The sequence below is a fragment of the Arachis hypogaea genome, chromosome 17, assembly GCF_003086295.3.
Source record: "Arachis hypogaea cultivar Tifrunner chromosome 17, arahy.Tifrunner.gnm2.J5K5, whole genome shotgun sequence".
NCBI classification, from domain to species: domain Eukaryota; kingdom Viridiplantae; phylum Streptophyta; class Magnoliopsida; order Fabales; family Fabaceae; genus Arachis; species Arachis hypogaea.
The window spans coordinates 122,730,793-122,748,757 of record NC_092052.1 but is presented as its reverse complement, the minus strand read 5'-3'; the positions used below and the strand labels follow the sequence as shown (position 1 = coordinate 122,748,757).

The following is a 17,965-nucleotide window of genomic DNA, read 5'->3' as shown; positions in this document are numbered from 1 at the left end:
CCATGTTCAAAAGCAGTTTTGGGCTTAGCTTTGATTCCTGAGGCCCAAACATGAGCGTGTCCAATTAAATGGGCTAGATCTGGCCCATAAAGAAAAGGCCTAATGCCCAAAGTAAAGTAACTAGTATCTGGCCCAAAAAGGGGATTGAAAAACAATTAAAATAAAAGCAACAAAACATTTGTGGCTGCTGGGATTCGAGCCCAGGTCTCCACGGCCACAACGTGGAATTCTTACCACTAAACTACAGCCACTTGTTGATATTTTTGTCCGACTCAAAATATTATAAACTATATTTATTAAACATTAAAAAAAATAATAATAACAAAAAATGGAGAAACTAATAAACAATTAAGTAGGAATATTATGACAAGGTATTGTTGAATGAGGAATATAATGCATTGTTCATGTAATAACTACGCTTCGTATGTATACATCTCGTTTTGCACTTTATGTGATAGCTACCAATGATCAAATCCAAAAGAAACCTATATAATAACTACAAAATATCTATAATAGGAGAAAATTCAGTAAGAGCCAAAGGGAAAGGAGATATATTGTAGTGAAATCAAAGTCCCCATATGTTTGAAACATTCCCATGGCTAACAATAATAATAATCAAAACAAAAACACAAGACACTAATAACCATAATTGTTATCTCACTAGTCGCCATCACCACCCAAAAGAATCATTTTTTTTTAAATCTTATTACGTGAAAACCCGACATGCCAACGAAGCCAGGTACACTTTCCATGGCCACATTTATGTTGCTCTTGTGTTTCTGATGTGAGAAACATGCATGCTTCACAATTTCGAAAGATTGCGCGTGAGCCCCACCCACTACAACCTTGTCTCATCTTTCATAACTCGGCAATAGTACTATTTGTGGAGTATGATATATCATATATTCATATGTGGTGTCACCATGTGAAATTGCAGGCATATGTTAACATTAGAAATTCGATGACATTTGTATTCATATGAAGTTGATAGTTAAAAATCGTTATATTATTTAGAAAAAAGGACAAATACCTCCTTGATCTTTTGTCCCGCGGACATTTTCGTCCTGACCATTGAAAAATACTTTTAAGTTCCTGACCTTCCTTCATAAAATTTGGACGGATCAGTCCCTGATGGAGGCATTTGGACGGAGGGACTGATCCGTTCAAGTTTTGTGAAGGTCAGGAACTTAAAAGTATTTTTCAATAGTCAAGGACAAAAATGTCTGCGAGACAAAAGGTCAGGACCTATTTATCTTTTTCTTTATTATTTAACATATTTGATTAAATTATTATCTATTGTTTTTCAATCATACTAAGTATACTTTTAAATTAGTTATTAGTATAAAATATATATTAAAATATAAAATATACATTAAAAATGAGTTAAATAATACATATATTTGTATATAAATATATGGTGTCTATTTTTAGTAGCTCATTTTGATGTACAATATTTAATTATTTTTAGAGTTTAATTTTAATACACTGATAATGTAAAGTGTTTTACACAGTCATATATTTACATTCATTCTTTTAAATGATTATTCACGTGATTAATATGAAAAGTAGTTATTCTTACTTATTGTAAACCAAAATTAAATTCTTATTTTTAACTATCAATTTCATACGGAAGCAACAATAAGTGAGTTTTAACTTTTTACCTAAGTTAATTTCTATGCAAAGAGAAAAAAAGTGTTTCCAAATTGTTATGAGACACATACAAAACTTATTTGATGATTGAAATAGGAATTTTTGTTTTTGTCTATCTAGATATAGCGTTCTTCTGCAGTGATAACTGCGAACATTGGCATATATATAGAGACTAATTGAATTATATACTACTAAAAGACAATACAGAAGAACAAAAAGGTTGATGCAAATGTATTTCTTTTAGCTCTGGTTTCTACGGTAGTGTTCATTCATTTGTACAATTTTACTGTGAATTACTGATCTTTTCTGACTGCATTGTAACTGCAATTCCTGCATATGAGGCTTAAACTAGCATGTCCAGTGTCCAATGTTGATCCTGCTAAGAAAAACAACACATTATTGTTACAAACTTGTTTGCTTGCTTTTAATTTATGCAATGTCTTTTATTAGTAATAACAATCAAACAAGACCGACCACCCCACAAAACAACAAAAATAATCATATGCATAATAGTCATACATGTAACACGATACTTTGCATCATTGTTGGCTATTTTCCATGATAAAGTGGAGCAAAATTTTTCTTTTTCTTTTGATAAAGTAGCATGGTTAACTAATGTATATATATAATATATATGAATAGATTTTAGTATTTGGTGACATACAGTTGATTTTATTTCTTAAATTAAAAATAGTTAACTAAATTTGATCAAATAAACAATAAACGTAATTTTAGTTGACAGAGAGATAATATCTAAAGTTATTTTATATAATATAATTTTATAATTTTATATATATAACGTGTATAATTATATATTTATTACATTTAGAATTATATAATTATTCTAACAATAATTAATTAATATCAAATAAAATAATTTTAAATTCTTTAGACTGAATTTTTATTGTCTCAAAAATATTATTAAAAACCTTCCATGTGTTGCATGCTAATTGTTCAGCTACATTACTTCATTAAAAGGCTTTTTTTTACTCCACTTTATTATAACATCCACCTAATTTACGTACTTTAATTTCTCTTGTTCTCCAATATTTTACTTAATTAACGTTAAATAATAATTTTTTCTATTATATGGTATTTAATAATACATGCAAATTCAATAAAAAATTTAACTGTGATAAAATATTACATATAACGTATAAAAATTCAAAAAAAAATAGAGGATTAGCACTTTTAGTAAAAAATTCGCAAAATTAGTTAATATTAACTTAAGAAAAGACAAACAAAAAAAATGATAAAAACGTATATACGATCGTCTTTATATAAAATTAATAGTGTAAAATAATTACATGATTTGATATGTTTGATTAAATTGTTATCTAATAGTGTTTAATTATCAATTTTTTTATAAAAATAATTATTATAAGTGAGTTTTTTTTTAAATATTAGTGATTTAATAGTTTTTTAAAAAATGAAATACTTTAATAGAATTGTGTGTAGCAAATATTAAGCTCAAACGGTCAAAGGAAATGGGATGGGGACATGGCAATCTAGGATGGGGCATGCAAATCTAACAAAGAATCAAACCTTATGAAGCTCAGTGGGAGCTCACTCTGCCTCAAACATATCCATCATATGCACAATTACCATTATGCCCCTTCCTCCTTCATCGCCAGCGGCCAAATAGGGGGTGAGCGAGAGAGAGAAAGGGAAAATATGAGACGTTACATTTTATTTTTGGTTGTCAAAAAATAAATAAATAAGCAGTAATGTTTTGCTCATACATTGCGTGGGTAGCAATGAATGTGTTCTCAGATTTTGGGATATATGAATGAAGTTTAATTTTCTTAGGAAGGGAAGGGCCCCATCACATTAATTAACATTTTCATTTTTCATATTTGTAATCTTGATGGTATATATTTTTAAATTTTGTCCTACATTATTATATTCCCTGTTTAAATTGTGTTGGCAGCCCCATAAATGATTGAGACAGATTATATATGCTTGAATTTAAGTTGCTTTTGATAGCATCTTCATAGATTATATATTATCATCATTCATCACTAGCCTAGTAGCCTCTAGAACTAGCTATATTTAGATCCATTAGACTAATTAGTTCTAAGCCTGTAACCATGGAAAGATTCTAAAACAGAAAAATGCCAATTATGCCACTGACATTGAACTATTGAAGAAACTATACTCTGCACTTGTCTACAGGAAAAGATAAATGTACCTAAAAAACAACTATAAAAGAAAACTATTTATAATGAATGTAGGAGAATCTGAAGCAAGTGTTAAAAAGGTCTACTATTGCAACTTCCTAATATAATGCCATCCAATAAGTTTGTATTACATAGCAAAACACATGGCTGGATGATTATTTTGGTTGTTCCTCGACTCAGCAAGTCAATAATTAATTCGTGGTGGATTGAAGTTCAATTCATTTAAGAGAGTTTGTCAGTGGCCAATAAATTTCTGTATGTATAAGACGAGATTCAAATTCTCGACACTTGTTTAAGCGAACTAATAAACTAATTACTAGACTAATCGAAGTTGGTTATAGTTGGATGATTATATATCTACATAATTTTGGTTGCTTACGATATTTCTTGATCTAGTAGGTCAATAACTAATTCGTCATGGATCGAAATTCAATTTATTTAAGAGTTTATTATTTAATTTCACAATGAATTACTGCATGTATAAGACAGAATTTAAACATTTGACACTTATTTAAGTAGATTAGTGAGCTAATTACTAAACTAACTGAAATTGGTTATAGTTGGATGATTATATATCTACATAATTTAATTTGTCAAAATCCATTTGATACTAATATTTTGGCAGCATGCATGCAAATTAAACCTCCTTAGGTTTGATCTTAAACGATAGCATATAGTATAGTAGTATTTAATTTGGTTATTTAAAATTGAAGGAGTGATATATCTGAAAAAGTGAGGGAAAGAGAAAGGGACAGATGGTAGTTGAGGGGGGTAAATGTGAAAATTGATGTATGATAGGAAAATAGTGGACGCATTTGGAGGGGGAGTAAATGTGATAAAAACAAAGAAAGAAACAAAAGCATGCATGATAGAAAGTTGAATAGTGATGAAAACGCACTCCCATGCAATGCAATTAGTGAGTAGTAGTAGATAGGTAGTACCATCCACACTGCCACACACTGACCCCGAATAATAGCAAGAGAGAGAGGCTTAGCTTATTGCATTGGTAATTTCTTCTTCAAAAATCATGAATCATCATCATCGTGAACACGGAGATGCCGTGCTACCACATTAATAATATTCATGGCTCTCTCTTAGAATGTGAATTGGGACAAGTTGCAGATCTTTGCCTCCAGTACCATGCATCGTCATCACTAACGTTTGCATGCCATACAAACACATTCTTTCTCTGCTCCCACCCTCCTCATTTATTTCATCAACACCACATTTTCTTCACTTTCTCCGCCCTCCCTTTCTACTATTTTTCTCCGATTGCTTTCTACCTACACACAAATATGTAACCATCCAAATCAAACCAAAATAAATTAGTTTAGAATTTATCTTATTTAATATTTATTAATAGAGAGTTATTTATATAAAGATGTTTAAAATGTCTTTTTTTAAAGATGTTTTTAATAATTAAAATTTAACCTATATAATTGATTAAACTGTGTTATTTTTGTCAAAATTAAATCAAACAAATCGATTTGACCAAAAAATCGATAAACCAAATCTTGAATCTATTTAATTAATATTCTTTTTATAGAAAATAACTATAATACTCTAATTATAAAAAATTACTAAAATACTCTTTTATATATATATATATATATATATATATATATATATATATATATATATATATATATATATTTGAAAACTCTAAATTCTAATCTTACGATAGCATAGAGATAAGAGTTGAGTTAGGATTTTAGAGTTTTCAATATATATATATATATATATATATATAAAAAGAGAGAGATAAATATTTTAAGTCATTTTCTATAATAAAAATATTGTAGTCATTTTTATAAAAAAATATTAATTTAGATCAATTTAAATTTTAATTTACTGATTTTTTAGTCAAATCGATTTGTTTAGTCTAATTTTAACAAAAATAATACCGTTTAATCGATTACATATATTAAATTTTAATTGTTAAAAAATATTTTTAAAAAAAAAATATTTTAAGTATCTTTAAGTGAGTGGTTCCTTCCTAACAGCTTATACTTCAAAGAATACTTCTTCGTTCTCATGATGCTTTTAATTTGGGAGACAAGAAGTTAGTTAATTATACGTACGAATTAGTTGCACTGTGAATTCAAAAAGCTCCGCAATGTAACTAATAACGTATTTAAACAAAGGAAAAGTACGTTAGGGAGTCCGGAGACGTCGGCGGGGACCTCGGGAAGAGTTATCTTTTCTGTTTAACAGCCTGCCCACCCTGGAAACGGCTCAGCCGGAGATAGGGTCCAGCGGCTGGAAGAGCACCGCACGTCGCGTGGGGGATGGAAAGATCTTATTTTTCTAGAGGTTGTTGCAAAAAACGGCGTCAAAATTCGACCTCTAGAGCACTTTCCTTGAGTATGTCTCCTCACGGAAAAGGACGTCTACCCGTGGCACTTTGGTAAATTTATTGTCAATAATAATTAATTATTATATTTTAAACACATATATAAAGAGACACATTTAAAAAATATATTTATAAAGACACTTTTATTAAACACAGCTATAAAAAAGACATTTTTATTAGACACATTCACAAATACACTTCCATTAAACACAATTATAAATAAGAGTTAGTAGAAGTTGGCAGAAATACTGTTGATAACGTAGCAAGATTATTAAACGAATAATGTTAGCTAATCAACTTTTTTCAGCCAAACACTAGTAAATATTTTAGAGTGTTTCGAATCCTATATAATGTAATTATTTTAGTCCAATTAATTTTACTTTTGTTACCTTTTTGTCTTTAGTTTATTTTTTCTAAAATTAATCTTACTTGATAATATAAATTCATTTGTTACTATCCAAAAGCTCTCAAAAAAGGTTAGTTCCTATATAGTCTAAAGTTCTTTCTTAACATAATAGCAGTCTGTGGATAATTTTTTTTTCTCGACAAAGATGAGTCTTCTTCTGGCATGCTAGAGGAAGCCCAAAAACTTGAATTGCTAAAAACTTAAAAAGAGACACATAAATAATTAATATTTTGTTATTTATCTTATGTTAAATTTTTTTTTAAAGTAAACGAGAATCAAATTCTATAAATATTTTTAGGTTGCCAAAGTTCTGATACTATATTATAAAACTAATAAAAAATATATAAATGATTATATTTTAAAAATTTTAAAAAGTTTTCTAAAAAGGAATATAGCTTCATGAAAATTTAGTTCAAATATATATATAAATATTATATTTATAACACTACTAAAAAAATTACTTTTAACAATAAAAATAATCCCAACAAGTATATAATTATCGCAAAAATATAAGTTAAATAAAACATGTAGCAGCCATTATATATATTATTGTCACTAAAAATTTTTGTCTCTAAAAGTTTTCTTTTTTTTTAAGTGTAAATGCATGGTTTTGGAAAAAGAGGAAAACCTAATGAAGAAAGAAGTTAAAGGGACAACACATATGAACATGATACATCTCAGCGATTTTTATGGAGTGTGGTCTGGTAACTGGTAAGAGGTAATGATATTGATATCATCATGGTAACTGGCTGCTAAGAGACTTGACTTCGTCTCGGAACATTCTCCCATATATAACGGTTTTTCCGTAAAGACAAAGCAAAAACACTTTCATACCATAATATATATGTTCAAATCTTTGATGTTTGATTCCCCTTCCCAGCCATAAAGAATCGAAGTTGTATGTATATATAACCTGACTTGAACTTTTAAACTTCTGTCATCTATCTCTGCCATGGCCCCTCCATTAATATATATCTTAACCTCCTCCTTCTTCTTTAATTTGTTACATAATGTCCCCTTTTTAGTTGCTACTATCACTATATTATTTATATTCTAAAATTAAGACTGAGACTCGAATCCATAAATTTTAAGTGAGTATAAGGAGATTATATCATTTGAGATATAATTGGTTGGTTACTATCTGCTATATTATTATTAACTCATCAATTTCGTATATATATACATGGTTAGCAAAAAGAGCTTTCGCTCTGACATTTAATCATATATACCCAAAATGAATTTAGAAAAATCATAAAAGAGACCAAAGAATATATATATATATATAAAAAAAGTATATGTAAACAATGAAAATATTAAACAATGTAAACAATAGATATATCGGATGTTCATTTTACTAGTGTACGGATGGTTATTTTAATATTAAAATTTAGAAGGTTAATTTGGAAGTGTAGTGTGTTTTTATTTGATTGATGGTTGTTTATATTGTTTAATAAAGTCATTATCCCCTGGCATTGTCCGTATATAAATAAAGTCATCTCACTAAAAAATATTAAAATATGTGTGGAACCTTCAATGCATGAGATCGAGAAAGGTAAGAGTAGTAGTATTTTTCGTTATTTTAAAATTTTAAATTTATCAATAATAACGACTGTGCCAAATTTTATAAAAGATTTTGTTTTGAATCTTATTTATTGAGCTTAACTTGTGAGTGATTGATATAAAAATTTTAATCTATTAAACAGAGAATTAGTACATTTATGAGCTAGATTCTGATTATGGCATTAGCAATCAATTCTAGAAAAAAAAAAAAAAGAATTCGATTCTTGACAAATTAGATGAATGATAAATCTAATTTTGTCACTTGACAGCAACATGCATTATTCTCGATCAAAGAACAAAATTTAAAAAATCATATACAAAAAGAAAAGATTATTCCTTAATTTGATTCTAAAGCTGCACAAATTATTAGCACAATTTCTAAAAAATATTCACAATAGATGCAACAAGATTTTAATGTGTGTTCTTGAATTCTAGTTTCGGTGAAGAATTCTACTACTCTTAAGATATGACAAACTCTTCAAGTACATGTTGTTGAGATCACCAAATCAAAGATTAAACAATTGAGAAATAAAAAAGTACGGGGAAACAATAATATTAGTATATAATGTGTACAATAAAAATAAAAAAAAGATTAAGATAATATGATAATTAATTTAATTAATTTTTAATAATTATTCATTTTGATTTCAAATATTAGGGTCAGTTTTTTTTAATATTAACCTTAATTCTAATTCTCTCTCAACGTCGTTCTTCTTCTTCTTTCCTTTTATCACTGGCGTCCCCTCTTCCTCCCTCACGTTGCCACCCTCCACCGCACCAAGCCCCCTCGCGTCGCCCTCCTCAATCGCGCCTCAGCGGACACGTCCTCTCTCATGTCGTCCTCCACCATGCTGTCGTGACATCGGCCATCGTTAGCGCGGCCGTTGAACCTCCCACCCCACGCTGCCTGATGGCCTCCTCCCTGCTCGCCATCGGACTTGTTGCGATCCTGCTTCCCCTGACTGACATCTACCAACACGGTAATCTCCTCTTTGCAGTGCTGTTTCAATTTTTATGTTCTTCATGGCATTAATTTTTTAGGTTTGAATAAAAGTGTGTTCGATATTTTGTGTTTTGTTTTTATGTTTTGGAGTTTCTTTTTTATGAGATTGGATGTTTAATTTATTCGTGTTGATTTTTTTTTATGGATGGGACTTACAGAAACTATTATTTTGTGGCTTTCAGAAGACCAAAGCTTTTGGGATGATATTGAAGAAGAGCCAAGGTCTTTGGGTCCTCTTGGTCTCCAACAGATATCGAATCAGGATTGTTTGCTTATTTTGTGGATGAATATTCATTGATGAAGTGATTAACTAATCATTAAAAATACCTATTGCAAACTAATCATGTGTGGAGTAATATGGATTGTTCACTGAGCGAATGAGATAGATAGTATATGCATCATGTTCGTCAAGAGTTGTCTGGTAGAATAATATGGTTAGTAAGTAGTAACTGAAAGTAATAACCCCTCGCTAAACTAATTGGGAACTATTTATAGTTAATGCTTAATGTCTCTGTTTAAGTTGTATTTCGTAGCAAACTTTTATATAATACATAAAAGAAAATTGTGTTAGTAAGTAGTCAACAGATAACACAAAACATTGTCTAAATAAATATAGATTAGATGTGTGGTTGAATTTCCATTCATTCTCTAACAGTTCGAAAGTGATATTGGACATTTTTATACTGCAAATATGGAGATCAGGCTGCTGAGGCGACAAAAGAAGGGTTTGGTGCTGTTGGTCATTGCTTTGAGTGCTACTTGGACTGATGTTAAGATTAGGAAGGCTCTTAACTTTAAGAGTGTTCTTAAATCTACCTTCTTGCCCAAAACTGGTGTTAAAGCTGCAGTTGAGGAATTCAAGGTCAAAAGTTCCAAGTAATTATGCGAAAATTAGTTCAATTTAATTTTATGTAAAACTTATATTAGCTTTTCATTACCAAATTTTTTCTCCAAGAGAACATGAGATGTTGAGAACATAGACATATCATTTGTTGTTTTTAGTGTATTCATGTATATATGTAAAGTGTGGCTATTGTATTTATTTCTCTTGTGGCATAAAAACAAAATCAGTCCTAATTAGTTTGTATTTTCATTGTCACTTAAGATATATAGTTACACATCATTTTTTCATGTTATTTTTCTATGTTTGGATTTACTCAAATTGATATAGATATGAGATTTATTATCACCTAATCTTAGTACATTGCTTTTTCTAGTGTGATATTTTTGCACTTTGATCTTTAACTTTATTGTTAACTATCTTTGGCTACTCTTTTTTCACCTACTCTTATTTATTCAACATTTTCTGATGTGATATTTTATATTGTGATATTGATGTTGATTCATACTAAATACTCATTTGATCTTGACTGGCTCCTTCCTTCTATGTCGGTTGAGACAATGATATAAATAACATGGCTATGTGATATTTAGGTCTGTAAAACAAATATTAAATTGTATTTTTCTTTAAGCCATTTAAACTAAATCGGATGTTCATTTTACTATAATTACGGATGGTTTTTTCCATTCTAAAGTAAATGGTTATTTTGGATATACTATTTGTAATACAATTTATTATTTTGTTATGTTGATGTAAACAAAAAAATTAAAAGGAAAACTAAAATATGCCAGATGTTCATTTTACTAGGTAAGCCGATGGTTAGTTTTATTCTAATTTGGATGTTTATTTGATTTGGACTTAGTTTAACATAATTTTGTCTAATTTTGCAATAATAGAATCATCCAAGTCAAAAAAAGAATGAAGATTTTGTTTAAAAATATTATGAGCATGGTGCCTATTATAAACTAAAATTTTACTAACACGCTTAATCCTATTTAAGTTAGTCATTTTCTTAAAATATAAATTAATAAACTATAAAATATATGTCACTATTAAAGTGTCTAATAAATAAAAAAATTCATTGGTGTGTTTAGAACTTGTGGTCAATCCAAAATAGGTCGAGTGTTCATTTTACTAGTTAGGCAAATGATTATTTTCATTCTAATTTGAATGTTTATTTGATTTGGACTTAGTTTAACATAATTTTGTCTGATTTTACAACAATAGAATCATCCAAGTCGAAAAAAGAATGAAGCATCCATACGTTTGGGTTTGGACTTTGAGGGTGAAACGTGAAAAAAATCTGGACCTTTTTCTTATGTTAATTTTGGAACTTTTAATTTTTTTTGTCTCCAAAGTAAAATATTTTCTCCACTCAGGAATAGCATATATAAGTGCACTCTATATTATGAAGAGAGTCAGTAGTGTGAATTGTAACAAATGGAAAATGATCCAATGGAATGCATGCAGAATCAGAGGAACCAAATTTAAAATAATTTGAGATGCCAAACTTCTGTGACCCAAAAGTTGATAAAACATTTAAAACCTCAGAAGTATCACACTGGAAGTAGAGTTCTCAAAATTGATATTATAGAAAGACAACTTAAGAATAATCCAACAAAAAATCCCACAATATGTGGATAGTAGTGGATGTTAGTATTATTTAGGTACATAATACACTTGTGACACAATAAATCAGTTCCAAAAGATTCATAATGCATTGCAAAACATGCATCACCAAATAAAACTGCATCAGAATGTTGATCAAATTCATTACTTGGTCCAGAAACAGGCTCTTCTCCAACTGCACTAATAGAAGATAAATTCCCAGAAGAAAGAACCAAAAGGTTGTCTTTTTCATCTTTCTTTTCACAAATAGAGACCTTTAAAGATCTTATACCAAGAAATAACTACTGAAATTCCGTGGAACCATACCTACAAATTAAAAAAATCCAACCCAAATTTAGAAACATATAGATATAGGTTGTCTCTAGATCAACTACAATTAGTTTCAATCAATAATTTAAGCTAAAAAAATATAACCAATTACAAGACAAGAAAGTTTCTTTACATGTTCATTTCACACATTTTCACATAATTGAAAGTAACTACGGGGTGAAATGCTCAGTAAACCAATTGTTATTCACAAATCCATAAACTAAAACAAACAAAAGATCAATCACTCAACTGAAACAAATATTAATTTATTGAATGAAACTCAACCATCCGTATACATTGTAATATAATCACCTGTCTTATTTCGAATAACCATTCACTAGGTCAACTAATAAGAAATCTGTTTAAATCAGTCCAATATTTCAAACTCCAACCATGGTGTATAGAACCAGAACAATCAAGTAACTCAATCAAATCCATTGCATGAACATCTAGTTATCAGCTAAACCCTTAGTCATCAAGTATAAAAAATTCCAATCACCAACCTAAGCAATTTAAGAAAACAATTAGTAATTTGTACTCAACTAAATATGTGTCAAGTATTCGATAAACTCACAATTCAAAACAAACAGCAATCACTAGCATGAAAACCAACCATCCAGATATATAGTAAAGTAATCATCCACATTATGGTACTAACTAAACCGATATTTAAAATTCTGAAGGCTACAATACAAAAAGGAAGAAAACCAGCCATATCTACAATCTATTGACATAAGTCCAATATTTAAAAATCCAAACATTGCGTACACAAGCATAGCAAGCAAGTAACTCAGCCAAATCTATTGCATGAATATCTAGTTATCAGCTAAACCCTTAGTCATCAAGTATAAAATTTCCAATCACCAATCTAAACAATTTAAGAAAACAATCAGTAATCTGTGCGCAACTAAATATGTGCTCAAGTGTTTAACAAACTCACAATCTATAGAGCATATGATGCAAAAAAATCAATTACTTAGCACACACAAAAAAAACAGGAATCGCTAGAATGAAAATCAACCATCCAGATACGTAGTAAAATAATCATCCATGTTGAACCAAATAAAGATTGACTACGGTCAACTAAATTAAGTGACTTCGCATTCATAAGCCCGTACCACATACCAAAATTACTGTACTAACTAAGCCAAAATTTGACAAAATTTTGAATGTTGAAATAGAAAAATCAAGTAAACCAGCAACAACAACAAACTGTTCAATAGAGTCCAATTTTTCACAATCCAACTTTGGTGTCTAGAAGCAGAACAATCAAGTAACGCATCAAAATTCATTGAATAAATATCTAGTTATCAACTAAACCTTTAGTCACCACCTAACCCTTTGATGCACCGATGAGGGTGGAGAGCTCCGCCGATAGGGGATTTTGGGAGTGACGGCGACGCCACTAGGAACTTGTGCAGCCACTAGGAAGCTGTGCGGCGACGTAGATGTGCGTTGAGGAGGACAGAGACACCGTTGGGTGCGAGGTCTTCTGGCCGAATTGGAGACGCACGAATAAGACTAGCTGTGCGGTTGCTGAGAGGTCGACGCCGGACGGGGATGGGTGCCGTAGCAGCTACCAGTCCGAGGCATTAATCGACGAGGAATACGACTGATGGAGAGAGATAATGCGGTGGTTGAAACGACCTGGGGATGGCTTCCGACGCGGTAGAGAGAGACGACCCTTGTAAGACGGACGCACGGCGGGATGACCTACCTTCCGCGTTGATGGCTACCAGCCCATTGTACACATTGTCAAGATTCCTCATTGTCTCCCTAGCGGAATTCTTGAAAAATTAACTCAAGAATATGAAAAAAAAAATCTCAATTTTAGAATATCTCTCTCATATAAAAAAAACTGATAGATTCACTTATTGTAATTGGATATCAGATTACAAATAAAGATTACCTTGATGTTGTTTGTCATGGTCTTCTAAAAGATTACTCAAGCTGCATTACTCTTATTCAAGCCAAGTCATAATTATTTAGTATAAAAGAGGTTAAAATTTTGCTACTCTCTCAGGAAGATACTATTGATAATTTTAGACAAGTTTCATTCTCTGTAGCATAGGCAAATCTTGCTCAGAATTTGCCTCTCACACAAAGTGGTTATTCTCGTGGTTATAGTGGAAGAAGAGGAACTCATGGAGGTCAATTTTTTAGAGGAAGAAGGAGTTCTTTACAACTCAATAATCATCAATTCTGCCAAGTTTATGGCAAACCAGGTTACATTGCTCATAATTTAATTATTCTGTCGGTCTCTATAATTTTACTGAATTTTCAATTAGGTTTTTATACTTTTTTCTTTTCAATTGATTCCTTATAGCATGTCAGATTTTGTAATTAAGTCCATGTCATGATAAAAACGTTAAAATTAATGGAATAATTAATTAAACAAAATGAATATGTCTAACACTTGACTGAATATTTTCTATAGTTTAATAGAATATTCTATTAATTCCAACATTTTTGTCACGATAGAGACTTAGTTACAAAATCTGATATAGTATAGGGACCCAATTAAAAAGAAAAAAGTATAAAGACCTAATTGAAAATTCAGTGAAACTATAAAGACTGACGGAGTAATTAAACCTTGTTTTTTTTAGGTGTGATCACAACTATCAAGATTCTAATCAATCCAGTAATTCTTCGTCTTCTAATTTCAATCAAATCAACCTCCTCCACATTCTGGTGCTTTTCATCAACCACAATCCTTTCTTACAACACCTATAATTTCAGATTCATCATTGTATGCAAACTCAGGTGCTAGCCATCACCTGAATCATGATAGCTCAAGCTTGATTTCTGCACCAGATTATACTAGTCCAGATTAGTTTTATCTTGCAAATGGTTCAGGTATTAGTATAAATCAAGTTGGTAATTCCTTCTTATCTAATTCTGCTGATAAAACAAATTTGTGTTAAATAACCTACTACATATACCTGAAATTGCCAAAAACTTGATTAGTGTTTCACAATTCTACTTAGACAATGGTGTTTATTTTGAATTTCATCCATTTCACTATCTTATAAAATCTTAAGTATCCAAGAAAGATCTCCTTCAAGGAATACTTAAGAATGGTCTATATACTTTTGACAATCTTAGCATTCATAGGTCTTTAGGTACTACATGAGCTTGATTGATGCTCTTACCAGATATTGCTATTTATGTTTGTTAACTTCAAAGTGACAAGTTTTTAAAAGCTTTAAATAATACAAGTGTCTTATAGAGAGATAAACTAGACATTTCATCAAATCTATCCAAATTGATAGTGCTAGAGAATTTTTGTCTCATGATTTTAGAACTTTTGTATAATCTAATGGTATATCCCATTGATTAGCTTGCACTCATACACATTAGCAATAAGGAGTGATTGAAAGGAATTATAAACATATCATTGAGATAGGCCTTACACTCTTTTCTACTGCTAAAATGGCATTGATCCATTAGAAAGATGCTTTTTTTACTGTTACTTTGTTAATTAATAAACTTCTAACTAAATTGCTAAAATTGAAATCGCCCTTTGAAATGCTACATGGTTACAAACCTGATTACTCTATATTAAGGATCTTTAGTTGTGCATAATATTCTCACATTAGACCTTTCAATAAACACAAAATGGATTACAGATCTGAAGTTCTTAAGCTATGATCCACAATCAAAAGGTTTAAATGTTTAAATAAACAAGAAAAAATCATAGTTGCTAGAAATGTTATTTTTTCTGAAAATTTGTTTTCTTATTCTGCTATGTTTGAAAATGCACTAACTTTACTAACTTTTTTTATTCATGTACTACAAAATCAGTTACTCTTTCACTTATATCTCATATTCCAGAAACTGTATGTCATATTACAACCTCTCCTTCTACAATTACTAATTCCAATTCTACTCTTTTTACTACTACTAACATTTCATTTATTCAATATCAACCTATTTCTAAAACTACTAATAACAATATTACTCTCTCTACCACTAGCTACTAATACTTCATTTGTCCAAGATCACCCTACTCCTATCTGCCATTCCTATGTCTAGCATTGAAATTCAATTGCCAGCCACATCTCAGACTCACTCATCTTTACCCTCTTCTCGAAATATTCACCCTATGCATACAATATCTAGAACTGGAAGACTCAAACCTAGAGTCTTAGCTACCACTCTCTCTAAATCACATTTAATTAACAATGTTCCAAGGAACATCCCTCATGCTATTAATTGTTTATATTGTTTATATTGGTATAAGACTATGTAAGAGAAGTATAATGCATTAATGCAAAATCAAACCTGACACTTAGTTCAGAGTAAAACCTCACCCCGGCTATTGACAAACGCACAAAACCTCTATCTTCCTCTTAAGAAAAGTATAATGCCATCACGACCTCTATCCATCACTTCCGCCAGACAATCTGGCCCTTGTGCGAAACTCTCTGGCAAAAGAAGCAGCAACGTTCCTACGTGTCACGTAACGTTGCTACATGTCAGCTGCAGTTTCTATGGGACAGTTTGCCCCCTACACACTCAACAAAATGTTGGTATTTTATTGTTATGAAAAGGGACTAAATTCATTCACTTTCTTCGTTCTCTTCGTTACTGAAAGGATTGGAAACCCTAACAAGGAAGATGAGCTTCACGGAGCAATTGTCAGCTTCAATTAGGCGTTCATGGAGAACTATCGAAAGATTGATGCGTTGTGGAGAAGCTAAAGTGGACACCATCGAAATGGAGAGGAAGAAGAAGTTCGAACATCCACATTGCAATTGTGGACGTTATGCAATCCTGTTCGAATCTGGAACTAGATTAAACCCTAGTAGGTTGTTTTGCTGCTGCTACTTTAAGGTAAGTAAGCATTTATCTTAATCTGATTTTTGGTACTTGTATTATGTTATAAGATTTTTTTTTTGTTATTTGTAGATTCCACAACAACACTGTAAATACTTCAAATGGCTTGATGAGATGATTGCAGAAAATATTGATTTCAAATTGGAGGGTGTTGATACGAGAGAGCAAAAAACTGATGTGCAAAGCAAATTATCAGAGATAGAAAAGAGACTGATGAAATTAGAGCTGCTGCTACAAAATGGAGTGCAGATTAAAACAAGAGTTTCATTGTTAGGATTTTGGAGTGTGTTAGGATTTATAATCTTCTATGCTACTACTGTGATGTTTGTGTTGTGTTAATTGTATGAGTTCTGTGGAACTATTTTGATGCATAGCATTTAGTGCTATTGTTTAAGCAATTAATTTAAGATTGTGTAGCTTTGATGGAGACTTATTGAAGCAACATACAATGTTATGTAATTTTAGTTTAATTATGTATGAAGTCATTGAATTTTGCTTCAACTTGCTCAATAGACTAATATTTTAAACTGTTAACATTGATAGATAATCCAAAAGCACAATATATCATTAGCCATTAGTTTTTGGCAATTTTAGTGCATTGTCACAAATCCTAAAACATACCAAACTAACCATCCATAGTGTTATGTCATGCTTAATAAGCATGACCATAAGTGGACATGGCAACAAAAGTCATAACTAACAATCCAAAATAAACACAAACAACTACATCATCCTTGTAATAGCAAAATAAAAACTTATATTAAGCAAGTCCTAGTATTCACTTCTTCCTTGGAGGATTGAAAGCTTCTGGTGCAGTGGAGTTAGTTGGTGCCTTTAAGCTTGAGGATTCATTGAGACTTAGAGTTGGGATAAATTGGAAAAGCCTTGCTACTGTGTAGAGCTTGTGGCTGCCAATGCCTCTGAAGAAACTCCATTGTTGTTACTTAGTTTAAAAAGTGCTGGTTTGGATGCTGGTGTGACACGATGAAAGCTCAAATTGGGCAAGCATGGCCTCACAATAGGCTATTTTGCTCTCCATAGTCTTGCTATTGGTGTGATCCCTGGTGGTATGTCATTGTAAGCTGTGGAATTAGGTTGAGGATTAACAATGACCTCTTGAACCTGGTAAATAATTCAAATCAATGACAAATTTCAATTATTAAATTCACAAACACTATGAGATTGATATATTATA

At 30.7% G+C, this 17,965-nt stretch overlaps 1 non-coding gene across 1 annotated transcript; it reads right to left on the bottom strand.

Annotated features, from left to right (window-relative positions):
• Nucleotides 1-179: 179 nt before the first annotated feature.
• TRNAH-GUG (transfer RNA histidin (anticodon GUG)) lies at nt 180-251 on the bottom strand. Its single transcript has one exon. It is a non-coding gene; the product is annotated as a tRNA-His (tRNA).
• Nucleotides 252-17,965: the final 17,714 nt, after the last annotated feature.